This window comes from Nilaparvata lugens, chromosome 2 (assembly GCF_014356525.2).
Source record: "Nilaparvata lugens isolate BPH chromosome 2, ASM1435652v1, whole genome shotgun sequence".
Classification (NCBI taxonomy): domain Eukaryota; kingdom Metazoa; phylum Arthropoda; class Insecta; order Hemiptera; family Delphacidae; genus Nilaparvata; species Nilaparvata lugens.
The window spans coordinates 71,089,357-71,104,797 of NC_052505.1; the positions used below are offsets into that span (position 1 = coordinate 71,089,357).

The 15,441-nt window shown below is 34.9% G+C and overlaps 1 protein-coding gene across 3 annotated transcripts in view; it reads left to right on the top strand.

The window, feature by feature from the left end:
* LOC111057182 (basement membrane-specific heparan sulfate proteoglycan core protein-like) overlaps positions 1-15,441 on the top strand; it is a 111,316-nt gene that overhangs the window by 6,862 nt on the left and 89,013 nt on the right. The window lies entirely within an intron of this gene.

Sequence of the window (15,441 nt, forward strand, 5' to 3'; positions counted from 1 at the left end):
CTCACCCATCTGTCTGACACAGCAGGTCAATGAAAAATACTGCTGCGATTCTATTACATTATTTCATTAGATTCGGCATGTTACAAATATTCACCATTTACGAAGCTATTTTTGGAGAGCTCTCGTCTTTCTATATCTGCTAACTCTATCAATTATGATTTGGGAATCGAATGTTGAATATGCAACGGCCCATAGTGAGTGGCACTTCGGATTTCTAACGAGGTGTGAGACCATCGACGCGTGATAGGTGGTTAGGTTAGGTTGGGTTAGGTCGGGTTAGGTTTGGTGGCAATTGGTGCGGTGAGCGCTGCAAACGGAATATATGTTGAGATTGAGTGATTAGTAGTTGCGGTGGCTGTGCAAAGGCCACTCTGATTGACTGATATGAAGATGAGTCATTGGCTGAGCTAGCATGCAGCAGCTAGCTGCCAGTTATAGAGCACGTTGGGTTATTATTGGCTTTGCAGTTATGATTGACTTCAACACCACCGTCACATCTATCTCCATCTAGTGCAACCCATAATTGCATTTAGTACACATTTTACGATGTCCCCCGAAACGGTTTGATTTAACCATGCCACTGGTCTATTCAGGATTAGTGTGGATCGATCCCGAAATACCTGGATAGCGGCATCATTATTGGTGCAAAACGTGGCCACCTGGATTATTTCGCCGGTTTGAAAAATAATCTGGATTATACTCGTTAGCTTTAACAGTGCTTTGTCTTCTCAAAAGTGAACCAATTTGTTCCATTACAAAAAATCACGATGTTTGAATATGAAATGTGTATTACTAATCTACATGGTGTACTGATAGGGATTAAAGCTTGATCACACACCGTTCATAACTCGTTCACTACAAGGTTCAAAGCAAGTAGATTTTCAGTGCAAAAAGGTTGATAATTTCTGTTAATCGTACTTGAAGAATAACGAAGTGTTTGATTCTATAGTTAAAAATTAATATGGATAGGATAAATTGATTTCCTCAATATTTTTTCGTCTGAGTAGACTACCAACAATATTCCAGTGACTCAGTGTTGCCGACGATTTCTGAGCTCATAGCTTCGGCAATAATGTAAAGAAATATTCTTTTAGGTCTATATTTCTATATTAGAAATATTCTAATCTTAGATGAAAGATACGGTAACGCCTAGTACCTATATACCATATAATATGGGCAGAATGGATGCAAAAAGCAAAAATTTGTACCTACGCTTGTGACAGTAGAAATGATTGCTTTATCATTCTTATTCTTAATAAGGTTTGTCCCAAATTAATGAACCGCGACTTGGCGTGAGTCACACGTGATGTGTTCACACGTGCTAGCTCAGTCTCAATGTGGGCATTATATAGCAGATAATATGATATTTTCTGCAGCATCAATATAGCAAAATAATATGATATTAACTCATCCAGCAGCCTCGGGTCACGTCGCTTTGTTCTGTAACTTTTGTTTCATAGAAACTGTAAAAACTATATTACCAAGTGGAGATATTTCCCTGTAGATTTCAACTTTTGGATTACAATTTGACATGATCTTGAGGTTTAGGAACATTTTTACTTTTTTTCAGTCACAAATTAACTAATAATTGTAATCGTAACCGAGCACTGAAAGATGAACTTGAGCTGATGAGCTTTGAACGCTGATACACTTATAGTACCGGAGCTGATATATTTTTTGGGGTTATAAGAGTGAACTCACTTGCTGACCTGGTGCTTCATATTACTCTTGAGACAAACGTGATCCTCTGCTGACGTGCATCTGTTTCGTCAATAATTGATGACCACATAACTTGGTTCGGCTTCCTCCTGTTTTCGTCCAGAGCGCCGAATGGGAACGGCCGCGTGACGTCTATCCGCGAGTGAATATTCACTTCAATCTGACAGTATTCCTTGTAAATAATATCACAGCGCTTCCCGTTCAACTAATGCTGAATCTCACTAGAGCTCTGATACATTTTTAAAGGCCCGCGTCTGTCGGAAACGATGAGCCACTGTTATAATTGCTACCAACTCTGTGTTTGTGCTCGCCCTCATAACAAGCCAAAAAGCATCAACTTTTTCATTGGTGGAAGTGCATACGGAATGGTAACCGAATCTCCTTTATAACATGATAAAAACTCATCAGAATCCTAGCAATTTCTGTATTTTTATATCTGGTTATTTCTATATCTGGTTATTTTAATATCTGGTTATTTATGTTCAACGGATCTCGAAAACGGCTCTAACGATTTCCACGAAATTTGGAACATAGTAGTTTGAGATATAAAAATTTGATTTCACTATGTCTCATCCATGGGAAAACTCACTGAAGGATATTAAAAGGATAATTCATCCTTGGAAGATGTCTGTATGATTTCGTCGTCTGTCGATAACAGAAGATGTGTGTGCCTGTGTGGGAGATCAGCTGTGTAATCATTCAATCAGCTTACCGTATCTCGCGATAATATTATTATATTATGTAGAAAATAATCGATTTGTTGACATGACATGGTTTATCACTCTAAATTAGAGTATATCATAATATTAAAATTTACTCTTCAATGTTTGATTCCATTACGAACTGCTTGTTAAATAATCACTTTGAACAATAATTAATTACGACATAGGAACTAGTATCCGAAAGCGCTACACTAATCACTAATTTAAGTAGAAGCTAATAGCTTTTATTTATATAAATACCTGACTGCTATGTAGTAATTAATTGTTCAAAGTGATTATTCAAAGTTAATTATTATTTTACAGTTTTAAGTGATTAGTGAGTGTTATTTTGTTATTCAATTTGGTTTGTAAACAATCTAAATTAGAACTTTTCTGTTTTTAAATATTTTGACTCAAAATTGGGCCTGAATTCAAGTGTATGAAACATAACCTACTTTTTGGACCATTTATAGTGTATAAATCAAAATACGGGGAAGAAACAGTTTTGGGCTGTGCCTGTTTGTCCTTCCCCAATAATTTTGAAGAATTGTGTTCTGTTTATCAATAAATAAATAACGAGGCGAGGCTCGGTGCCCCGATATTATTGAATGGTGACTGAAACACCTCGTTCATCCCTGTACTGTAAATATATTGTATTCTTGAATATTGTGTACATTTTATAGATTAGATTGCTTATTTGTATATTAATGGAAATAAAATTTATTATATTATCATTATTATTATAGAGTTTTGTACTCTCAGCAAGCAGTATTTTTCTATCCAAATTCACAAATTAGTCCTGGTTTAGCATGTTCGAATTCTTGTCTGATGTTATTGTTATTTGTTTAATAAATTAGACTTTTATGTACTTTATAAAATATTAACTTATTACTCTAATATTGTTAAGCTGTATTATTTTTTCTCATAATTTGTAAATATTGTGAATTGGATTGAATAAAATTTGAATTTGAATTTGAATTTGAATTATTACTGTATTTCAAGGTTGATTTTTCCGGTGAATTGACGAGAGTTAATCTATTGAGCTCTTATGCGCTTCCCATCGAAAATCATACCGTAATAAAAGATCTCACATCATGTGGTTTGATTGAACCTCTTTTTAAAAAGTTTATAATAATCCCTCCAATGTGAAATAACAAATGTACAATTTCTTGTCGAATTCAATGGAGAAATTCAACTCAATGTTGAGAACTTCCGTTTGAATTGTATCTATTATGAAGTTAGACAACTATACATCAAATTATGTAGACGAAATAAATTATCTTTTTTTCTCTATACGACGAAATAGAAATATCTCTCTTCTCTAAAGACGAAATACTATTTTTTCTCAAAAACCATATCCTGGTAAATTTTAGTATATTCAATCAAAATAGTTGATGAAATAAATCATTCAGCCCTGGAAGGATTTATAGAATCAGACAAAATCATTCTCTCCAAAGTACTTTAAAAAAAGACTGTTGTCCCATTTTTCCTCATCCAGATTGTTAGACATCGTCATATATACGTGAGATACACACTCAATAGTGATAATCAATCACTCAAAATTGACATCATATGCAAAGTTATCAGCTTTCCACTGTCATTTCCTGAATAAATTCTGGTTGAATATGATGACAGACTGTCATGAAATTATAGCTAATTATCATTGATTTTCGACGTATCAAAACTGATGATTTATGATCAACTAAATTGAAAAATGCGGAATCCCTTCGCATACCAGGGCTTGTAATGAAAGGAATCTGTGAGTAAATTGTATCATCAATTGAGTACCACTAGAATATGCTTACTGAGGAGTGATCCACTTATCGGTTGATTTATCCCCAAATGGTGAATTGTTCATTTTGGTGATGGGCTGCTCAGCTTTCTCAATATAATTTGTGGAAAACTTTTGCTCGTTGGTCTACTTATTCCCCTAATTGGTTCAAGTTTACCTTGAGTACGAGGAACTAATAATTCAGAATCAGATAGTTACAATTATTAATTGATCAAACTTTTTTAACCAATAAATGGAAAATTACGAATGGGGGTTGATAAATTCAGCTTGAGGCTGTTTGTCAAGAGTAGCAAGCCAGTGCTGCAGCCACCAGCCCATCTGATTGGAAAGAGTAGCAGATTTCGCCAGAGCTGTCATAGGAGGATGGTGGATGGTGGGAGGGGGTGAAAACTTTGGCGGCACTAAGGCTGATCATGGGACTAGATTTATTGGTGAACTTGATCAAAAATTCGACTTTGCGCGAATATGAAAAAGTTTATGAAATACCGTTCTTTTGCTGGAAATCCGCTGAAAGTCTGTCCTCGAAATGAAAATAGTGTAGTCTCGGTGAATGCAGCGGCTTTTGCCCCAAGTTGGCTTCGGGTCTCTTCCGTTGAGGTTGATAACTCTTCGAATCCCATTTCATCCGCTCGTGAACCTTGTCGCCAACTCTGTCCGTTTTCCCGCCCTTCTCTATACTTTGCGTTCCCATTCCACTTATGTCTCACTTTTATCTATATGTATCCAACATTCCCTCGATAGAAAATTATGGGTTGAACTTCTCCAATTCCCATTTCTTATTTATTTCTTCATTCTTCCTCTATATGTACACTAAAAAAATGAATTTGGACATTGACTTTTTGAAAATAGCTGGAAATTATTATTTATACTCTCAAATTGATAATATATTCGATTGATAGATAATAATGATTTCCGCGAAAATAATAATTTCCCGCATTTTCGATTTATGAATTTTACGAATGTGATAAAACCAATTTATTGATGATCTCAAGCATTAATCATGTTATAGGCAATCCTGGAATTGATTGGTTTTCAATGTTTATCATTCATTCAGATACCTTACATTTCTATTCAATAATGATCAATATTTTGAATACATGGTCTTTATAATTCTTAAAAGGAAACTTATATCATTTTATTTTTAAAATGAGCTTGACAAAAATCAAATTCAAATTCATCCGAAAAAAGCCTTTAATAATCAAGATAGATAACTAGGTTACCTTTAATCGTTTGAAAAACTCAATTCTCTCCTCCCTACTCATTTAATATATCTTTTTCTCATGTTCGTCCCTTGAACTATCCTTTCCAGACATCTTCATAAGTTATTTCTTATTATTTCCTTATTTCAAGATGATTTTAATATCTCTCAGTCCTTTTGAAAAGTGATCATTTGTAATTAATTTATCATTCTGTGATTAATATAACATTACTCAGATCACTTCATCATTCATAATCAGTTTGTGCTTTCTTCGTTTTTCTCTCCGTTGTCTTCTTTCTTTTTTTATCCTCTCCCTTATCCATTACTTTTTCATCTGCCTTTTTCCTTCCTTTTTTTCTTCCAACTACTAAATTTCTCCCTCTATTGTCCTCCTTTTTTTCCTCCTCCACTTCACCATCTACTCTCGCTCTCATTCATTTTCATTATCAACTCTCTTTTCTCAGTTATTAAAGTCGACACCTCTCCAATTAACTTAAGCAAATCCATGTATCATTATGCCAGCCAGCACTCCCAATTCTCCCTTAACACGAATCCATAGTTAACAGGGCATCTGTTGATCATTATCGCACAATACACAGCCACTAAACGTCTAATGATCGCTCTAATAGCCGAGCATTAATCTTATCTATCAAGTGAGGCAATAATTCGAGCCAATCATAAGGGAGCTGCTTCAAGGCATAGGCAAATAGATTTAGTGCTGAGAGATTTAGCAGTGCATGGAATGAGAGAGAAATCGAACGAGTAATTCCCAGCTCGGGAAATGGATGTGGGTTGATCCTGAGACCGCGGTGAGAATACAGAGCAGTGTCCTCCTCCACTAGAATAGCCATGAAGAGGCACCGGTCGAATAGATCGATCAATGCAGGAACGTGAACGGGTCCCAGGAATACCAAACGGCTGGGAGCGTGGCACGCTATCTAAATACTGATTCCTCCACGAACACGCTCTCAAATCAAGGTCCATACCTCACCAATTTTCGAAGTTGTAACTTCATCTAACAAGGTCAGAGGTGACACACAAGAACTTCAAAAGGAAATTCAATTTTCCTTACGGCATAGTACATCATCGCTCTATTTACCATATGACATTGAATGTGGCTCTACTTTACTAAGTTCACTTTACTCCAGACCACATTTCTACCCTGGATTCTCTCCCACTAGTATATTGGCGAGAAAAAGGGAAGAGAGAAAAAAGTCAATCAGTGAAAGAGAATGATTAAGTTATTCTGTTCAGAGTATTCAATTGAATCAGTTTACAGGCGAATAAAAGAAAAAACCTTAGTTTTTATATCATTTCAGTTGTCAATCAGATACCGTTCAGACTTGATACGTTATTACTAGATCAATTATCATCAGTTGTAAAAATATGAATGAACAGAAAGAGATCAACACACACTAATATCATTGAATGCACTATCATCATTGCAATAACAAGCTTACCAAAGAATAATTGAAAAAACATTCATTGTGAGCAAATTTCCCTGGAACTGTATCCTATGTCATCATGAATGATCACGCGGGCAATGAAGGGTACCATTAAGATTATCATAAGAGAAACAATATGTATTGTGGTATAATATAGTGATTTGCCTGATTGTATGACAATAATATTTCTCATACAATAAACTCTTGTGATTACATGATGAATCTTCATCATTATAATATCATTCTGCTCAATTTCAGAAATATATATTATTGATCAACTTGTATTTATGCTTGAATTGCAATAAAAGAAAAGGATTCACTTGTTTGTATATTTTGCTCTGGTTAATGGTCAACATTTGCCTGAATGTATGTCAATTGATTGAAATAACACACAAACACTTTGCATTGAAATACCCGTGTATGACTCTGAACTCACATCATCACACTCTATTGTTTGATTGTTTTTGTTTGAAACAGATGAACATTTGAACAATAAATATTGGATTTCAGATACATTTCAATCCGCTTCCAGACAAAATAAATCCTGGGATTTATTGGCTTCCAATATCAAATATGCCTTGTAAATTATATGAGTAATCTGTGCTGTCTCCAATATTGAAGAAGAGGATAACACATGGGAATATTCATTTGTCTATCAACTAGAGCTGGACAAATACTGGTTACTCGTACATCACTGCTGCTTTCCTGGAATACGCTCTCATCTGGGCTTTATTCTAGTATGAAAGCTTCATTTTCTACTCAGGATATTTGAAATTTGTTCATTCATTTGTTCAATGAATACTCTCTACAAATGATGCAATTAGATGACTTTTATTAAGGCCTAATTTTATTTTGAGAATTCAACTGACTTTGATGTTTGACTGTTTCATGCAGTTTCTTAAACGCTAATATCATTTTTATCAAAGAAGAAATTTTGTTAGAAATTCAGGAGAAGCTGACTACAAGTGCTAAACATCTCTTTGAGTTACAAAGTGCATGTCCTGTACGAGAAGACCTTAGAGCACATGTCTCGTATGTGAAACACCTTAAAGTAGAGCTTCACAAGACTTTTGAATCATATTTTCAGATAGAAATTGGGAACGAATCGATGAAATTTAAGGAATAACCCATATTCATAGACACGTTATTATTTCTCATCGAAATTCGTGGGAAACAGTTCTTGGTCTAGTCTGTTGTTGGTTCCTGATCATGATTGTACGATTATTTCTATGCTGGTATGAATTAAATTGATTCAGAACTAGTTCCATTGTAAACTAGGAAGAGATTTTGTCATTTGATGGTATTTCGACTGTAATCTCATGGGTTTGGAATTTGAATCTATCTAAACCTCAGAAGATGGATGATTAATATCACGAAGATGACAATTATTATTCCATGTACAAACATCATTGCGTCAAGGACTTCTCTCATTGAGTTGGTATCACTGTATCAACATTACAGTATTACTGATGTGGAAGATGTTTGTGGCTTTACTTATAGTGAGAGTGGAGAGTGAAGGAATTAGTTTGCTTTTCATCACTGAGCTGAAATTTGGCGTGGCTGAATCGGATATTCGAGGAGAGTCTTCGCCTGTGTCGTGGGTGGGGAAAGGCGTGTTGAGAAATCGTTAATTGATTTTGGCATCGCTTCAACCGGGGTAAATTAATTTACAGTTCTCAGGAATGGATTTTAATTACTGCTTTGATCAGGATTTAGAGAGGAGTAAGGCTGATCGTATTACCTCCCCCCTTCACCCACCTTCTGCAAAGACTCCTCTTTCACGTTGACAAGACGCCTGAACGTCTCTCGAAGAAATAATTCTCTTCTGAAACGAGCATAACGATACACTCTTCATGACTTGATAGCTTTGACAAACTAGAACGCTCAGAGGTATCTTCTCAAATCAGTAGCTCATAATCATTTTCGTAAAATCTCATGAAAATTGTTAAGTTCTTTGACGCTTCGAACACGTGTAATGCTTGATTTCTTGTTAGTATTTGCTCATCTCATTCCCTATTTTGGGAAATTGTAAACTATACAAGACAATTTTGAGATCGAACACAGGTAACCACAAAATCAAAGACAAAAAATACGTACACCCTTACACCATACAAAAATCTTCGTGGCTAGCTTATTTCAGCTCGTTGTAAAATGTATTTCTACTAATCGGTTATGGTTTAAGCTCAACGTTTTCCGTGTTTCATCAATTTTAAAACTCTAATGTGCCATCAATCCAGGCATAGAATTCAAATTCAGGCTAAAGTGTCTGAGCTGGATAATTAAATGCTGAGAAAGTGAAAATTAAAGTTCACTAACCTCTGAAAACCTAGGAAAAGTATGTAGGTATAATAGTTATAGTATATAGCTTATATACTATCCTTGCTGGAAACCAGTGTAATATTTTTAAGGGCTTATACAGATCCCAATATGATGAACTCTCAAAAATAAAATCAATCACCTCATCGAATTATTCATTGTACTATTCAAATACCCATTGTATTAATAATATTATGATGAGAGTTTACAAATAAAATTCATATTCCATGACCTCTGAGAATTATTATTAATGATTAATGCCCCTCAACCATACTCTATTCAAAAATCCTTCTTGTTTTCATTCCTTGATCAAGACCTCTGACCTTGAAACTTCTAACTCAATTAATGCAATGAATAATTGCTCCATTTTCTTGCACAAATATCAACGGTTGAACTTGTAGACTGCGCAATTATAATCTCTGTCGCAATGAATGCACTTGACATTGATTTATTTTCCTCAACTTTAGAAGTATTCGCCTAATTATAGAAGCTCCAATTCCACAAATGCGAATTGATGCTTGAAAAAGACGAAGGAGGAATCGGAACGAAGATCGAGTTGAAAATTCAATTACGTTGACAAAAAAAAACAAAAATTGCGTTGCTTGTATAGAAAGAAGAGATTTTCGTAGAAATTATTTCTCTCCTGGTTGACTCTTCTTTTTCCTTATTTTCTTATATCTGTTTCTCTGCGTTCCATCCCATACTTCTCCTTCTTCTTCCCCCGTTATCATCTAGCCCTCCATCAGATACTTTCTTATCTTATTTTCTCCCTGTCTCTCGATATTCTCTCCAGAAATAAATACACAGGTCACCTTGAGATCTCAGCTTGAATCCTTCAAACGAAGGTAACTATTACAGAATATTGTTACAACGCAAAATGTGGCCCTGATTTTCTCCCTCGCTGCCAGCCTTTTTGTCCTTGAGAAAATCATCCAATTTCTACACTAACACACACACACACACACACGTCTTTTTCATTTCAATACTGGCATTTTTCCTCAATCCGTCTCCCGTACAACTGATATTTCCTAATCAGTCATTCTTATTTCTTCATTCTGTCACAAATGTCATTCTGTCTAAATGATATACTACTTAAAAAATATAATTTCAGAAATGATTGAGAAAAGTATCCAATCATGATGATTGAAACGTCATTTAGTATCAAAACTGAATTAAATATCATATTATATTATTTATCGATGTTGATATCATTTATCATGATGATTGCCACCACTGATCGTAGGATGGAATACAATTCTAGATCGTTAGCGACTCTTTTGGGTCTCCAACGTCGAGTATTTCACTTTTATTGTAGCTCACAACTATTCTATCATGTATACATACATCATCCTCCTTCAACTCTTTCCTCTGAACCAATTTTGCTTCACTTACTCTGTTTGGAACACTATTCAGGTTTTTATCGAGATTTTTCAATCATTTATAGAGTGATTAGTGAATAGATGAAATATTTATGCATAAATACTACAATATGATATAATATATATAACTTCATCAGGAACAGTCTGATTATTATTTTGAAAAGGTTGACACAGATGTTCAAATCGATGAATGGAGGGAATTCTGTTTTCCGTTCTTTGCCCCCTCCATTCACAATGTAATTGAAGTCCTTCCAATACTTGTTAAAACTCAATGGACTGAGAGTAATGGATAGCACTCATAGCTTCATGTGTTATTTATGATTCAACAAAATCGACATCGGATCTCTAGAATTCAGTTCGAAAATAGTTTTGGAAAATTCTACGTGAATCTGATTCGCAAGCTTCACTATATGGATGGAAATTATACAAAGACTGCTTATAATTCAAAAAGAATCATCTTTAAAAGAGGTTGTGGGGAATATACATTTTTTGGGATTTTCAGTTGATATTTGAAAGTATTACATCTAGCCATTTTATTGGTTCAGAAAAAGTTTATTATCAGTTTATTTCATTGATCATTCGGGCTCAGTATTACCACAGACAACAAATATCCGAGTATTAAACAAGTATTCTTTCCTCTATGGTATTACTAATCTGTAGCTCTTATGCGTATTATGCGTCATAATTATTGAAAAAATAGAATTCATTAAAATTTATTTTGCATCCTGGGAAATCAATTTTCTCATCTGTGGAGATAAATCAGGTCGATGAAGCATTTCTATGTCAAGACATCAGAGCAAATCAAAATATTTGGTTTGGCACTTCCGAGAATAGACTTCTAGCCTTCCGAGCATTCAATTAGAACAGCAAATCTCTAATCAAGCTTTCACTTGATGAGACTTGGGAACGATTTAGCAGGCTTTCGACAAACACACAACATACAATAGTGACGGCAAGCACTTTCCGACCGCATTCACCAGTCGTATTCTGCTTATAATGGGAAAGCCCTCTGTCGAGTGGGTGTTGAGAGGGTTGCCTAGCACAGGCATGCAGGCGCAGCGCACTAGACAGAGTACGATGATCGGTGACGCGTCCCTCGGGTGGTGAGTGGAGAGCTGGCCATATATCGAGTGGGCAGTGCACCACCTGATTCACTCGATTCATTCTGAACTTCGTTTGCAATCCAACTCTTTGATTACCGGATTCTACCACATAATACTGGCTTTGTCACTTGTCGATTGCTGGTTTGTGCTCCAGTCATGTTATAATGATTGTTCATGATTTGAAATGGGTCCACCGGACTTGGATATAATAAATTATAAATTTATATGAGAAGATAAATATTCGAATTCTGTATTCGGAGCTCTTATAGAATTTCACCATGGTGGAACAGAAACATAATAAATTATACCATGAATATTGGAACACTTACACTATATTCAGAGATGTAGAATTTCTCCATGGTGGGATAAAAACACAATAAGAAGATGCAATCAACATTGGAACCCTGAGTTTTGTGAGAATAAAACATCAAGTAGAAAGAACAACATCTTATATTTTAGATGTGTTTCATAGATGAGATGAGGTGTTTCAATAGACTTGTGACTTTTTAGTTCTCATTCAAAATTACCGAGGCTGAGAGCTATATCAATCCTAATATACCTATTTCTTGGCAAACCACACTTAATTTAAAAACTGACCCTGCTTACCTTAGGTAGCATGCTGTTTGGGATAGAGGAAACTCTCAATTGAAATTTATCAATTTGGTTCGCACCATTTGGCAGGAACAACTACTTACAACAATAACGATGAAGTAACTTATGATTATTCATTATTATCCATATATCTAATTCAAGTAACTAAGTAATTTGTGTGTGTTGAAAATGGATTGATTAGTCTATGACTATGAATATTATAAGATACACGAGCAATGACAATTGATGTGAGAAATAGCGGGATTTTCATTACAATCGCGTAGATTAATAACGGTAATAAATAGAACTGTTAAATTTCAAATAGATTGGATTTCTGTTGAAACAAATAAACTGACATCGAACAGAATCAAACCGCTACCTATTTTTGAAGAAATGTAGAGCTGTGAGAAGTTATCCATATGCTCAGGGAAGTCTACTACAATTATCAATTTTTCATGGTGGAGTAAGAAACCATTCATGAAAACTCTACAAGTGGGATTTCCACATTTCTTTCGAAATTCTTCCAGAGAGGTAAATTTTAACCTAGCCATCGGTTATGCAATCTTGAATCTCCAATATTTATTTATTTAATCATTCAGAATCGAAAAACTTCAATAAAATTACAAGAGTACCACACAATGTAGTGTGTAATGAAAAATGCACATACTATTTGTATGCTTCATTCAGTTCTCCACAATAATTGATGTACGTGTATTTTATCTTTTCATCGGTTGTTGTGGTTTATTCTATATTGATTCAAACTGGTATGGTGCGAATTTCAAAGAAAGAGACTTTCATCGATGTATGAAAAATTAATAGATATTTCATGAAATGTTCTATATAATCGACAGAATATCTCGAATATTCATTAACCAGAAACAATAGTTTCGATTTATTTAGGAGTTGATTGGATCGATTCATATGTTATGTGTGAGTCAGTCACTATAGTCTCATTTGAGACTGCTGTCGAAATGAAAATAGAACTCAAGTAAGACTAGTAACATAGGATCCCTTTATGTTCGTTTTTTCAGAGAACATCGATAAAATCTAGTAAAAATGAAATTACTATACGGAAAATGAATTAAAGAGTATATTGTGGATTATATTATCATATGATCTATGACTATAGAAAATTATCAAGTCAGGTTCTACAATGATGCTAGATCAACAATCGCATGGTTTTTTCAGCCCTGAAAACATGTCGGATGAGTTAACAGAGTGAAATCTGAAACCATATTCCGAACATGATCTCTTCAAATTGAACCGGAATAAGGCTATGAACAGTAACTCATAACTGAGAGCTGGAATAGGGAAGAAAGAAAATTGTTGAGCTTATTGTGTGAAGCCACACTCTGTGCCATGACCCTCTGGATATCTGCGATAAAACTTGTGAGAGAAAACATTTGTGGTGACACCACAGCCTCCTGAGTGGCGAACTGTGCAGTAACCATGAAACGTCATCTCACAAACAACCACAAAAAACCCCAAAAAGTTCAATTTTCCGCTCGAAAAGTCGATGAAAACTATTTTCATTGTGTTCCGCACACAATAGATGACCAAATGATTTGCTTCAACAGTCTCCTATTGCGTTCTGTGGCGAAAATACGTACAGAGCGTTGAAAGTGAACCAGCTTTCATACCATTGATTCAGCTCAACAAAGCGCAAGCCTATGCATATTTTAGAGCCTATGATTGAGAATCTGGCGTTCATCAGTTTTGAGAAATATAATTGGAAAAATCACAGTCTAATTTAATCTCCATTGTTCGTATATATGCTAACGTCTAATCAACTATAGGCATATTATTCTTTGAAGGGACAAAGTTTAGAATTGGATCTAAATTCACACAATAAAACTCACAAGTATAAAACAATGTTTCATTCTATGAAAAATTTAAATTCATGTGAAGAATACCGCGTTTGATAGCATCAAAAATCTCGTTTGATACTGTTTAGTGCACTTGTATTGAAGCTGAGAAGTTGAGTTCAACTGGAGAGTTTATGACTCTATTTCTTTTACAAGTAGATTTGAGTGATTACTTTTGATAATAATGATCATCGGAACAGTTCTAGATTGGAGCGGCAACTTTAATCATTCTTATTTCTTCAGCACAGCACTTGATTTGTGCGATAAGGATTTTTACTGATGTTATTGATTTTATATTGAAATACGAAATTGATGAGCAAATAATAATAGTACTGTATTATTAATAAATACATCTTGTCTCAAATAGAACAATAATGAGCACTTACTCGACAATTCTATCAAATCAATTTGAAATTGAGGTTGACTACCGTTTCGAAGGGAATCCTCCATAAAATAAATCATACATATTGACGCGAATTCTGTAACTTCCTCCAATAGCCTAAAGAAATATGAGAATGGTCCGCTGCAATCCTTTCTTACCGAGATTGGTTTCCTATGACTTATTGCCAACTCGCCTTCTTCCCGTCCTAGAGCTCGAATCCCCTCTACAACATAAAAATAAATGTTTATGCCACTGGAGAGGAAATCCGTTGATAAATTTGCCTTGACCCGACTGATCCGCAAGTTTCTAGTAGTAAAACGTACACATGAATTATTGGAACGATATGTTTCAGGCTGGTAGCCGTTTGAATTTTCCTTATTTATAAAAAATAGATCAATTATACCGAATAACAGTATATATATATCAGAGCATATCGAATTCAAGGTACATTTCAACAACTCTTCCAATATTTTATTGCATTACGGAATGAATATAATAATTATTTTGATGACTTGAACAAGTAGTGTAATATTGGAAAAGGAGAATGGTTAGGTTGCTGAAGTTATCTGAAAACTACATTGAAATATTTTGGGAGGTGGTGATAGAAACATTATTTTTGAAGGGGAAAGCTTATTGAACGAGCGTAGTGAGGTCTACGTTGTAACTCGACCGGATTTGCTTTTTCCGTATGCAAGGCACGCATTTTTGGCCAAACCGGAAAAGGGATTTCCTCCATATTATAATATCAATATAGACGTCATTACTACTGAACGTAGGAAGGATTAGACTATAGAATAAATTAATCATAATCAATCAGCGGTTGAGTGGTTTACTAATTCCATGCATTCAGTAACTCAAAGTAGCTTACTAGTAGTTGTGTGAACAGTAGACCTCGCGCAGTTATAAACCACAGTCTCCTCTAATACTGTCCATCAGAGCAAATTCTGTCC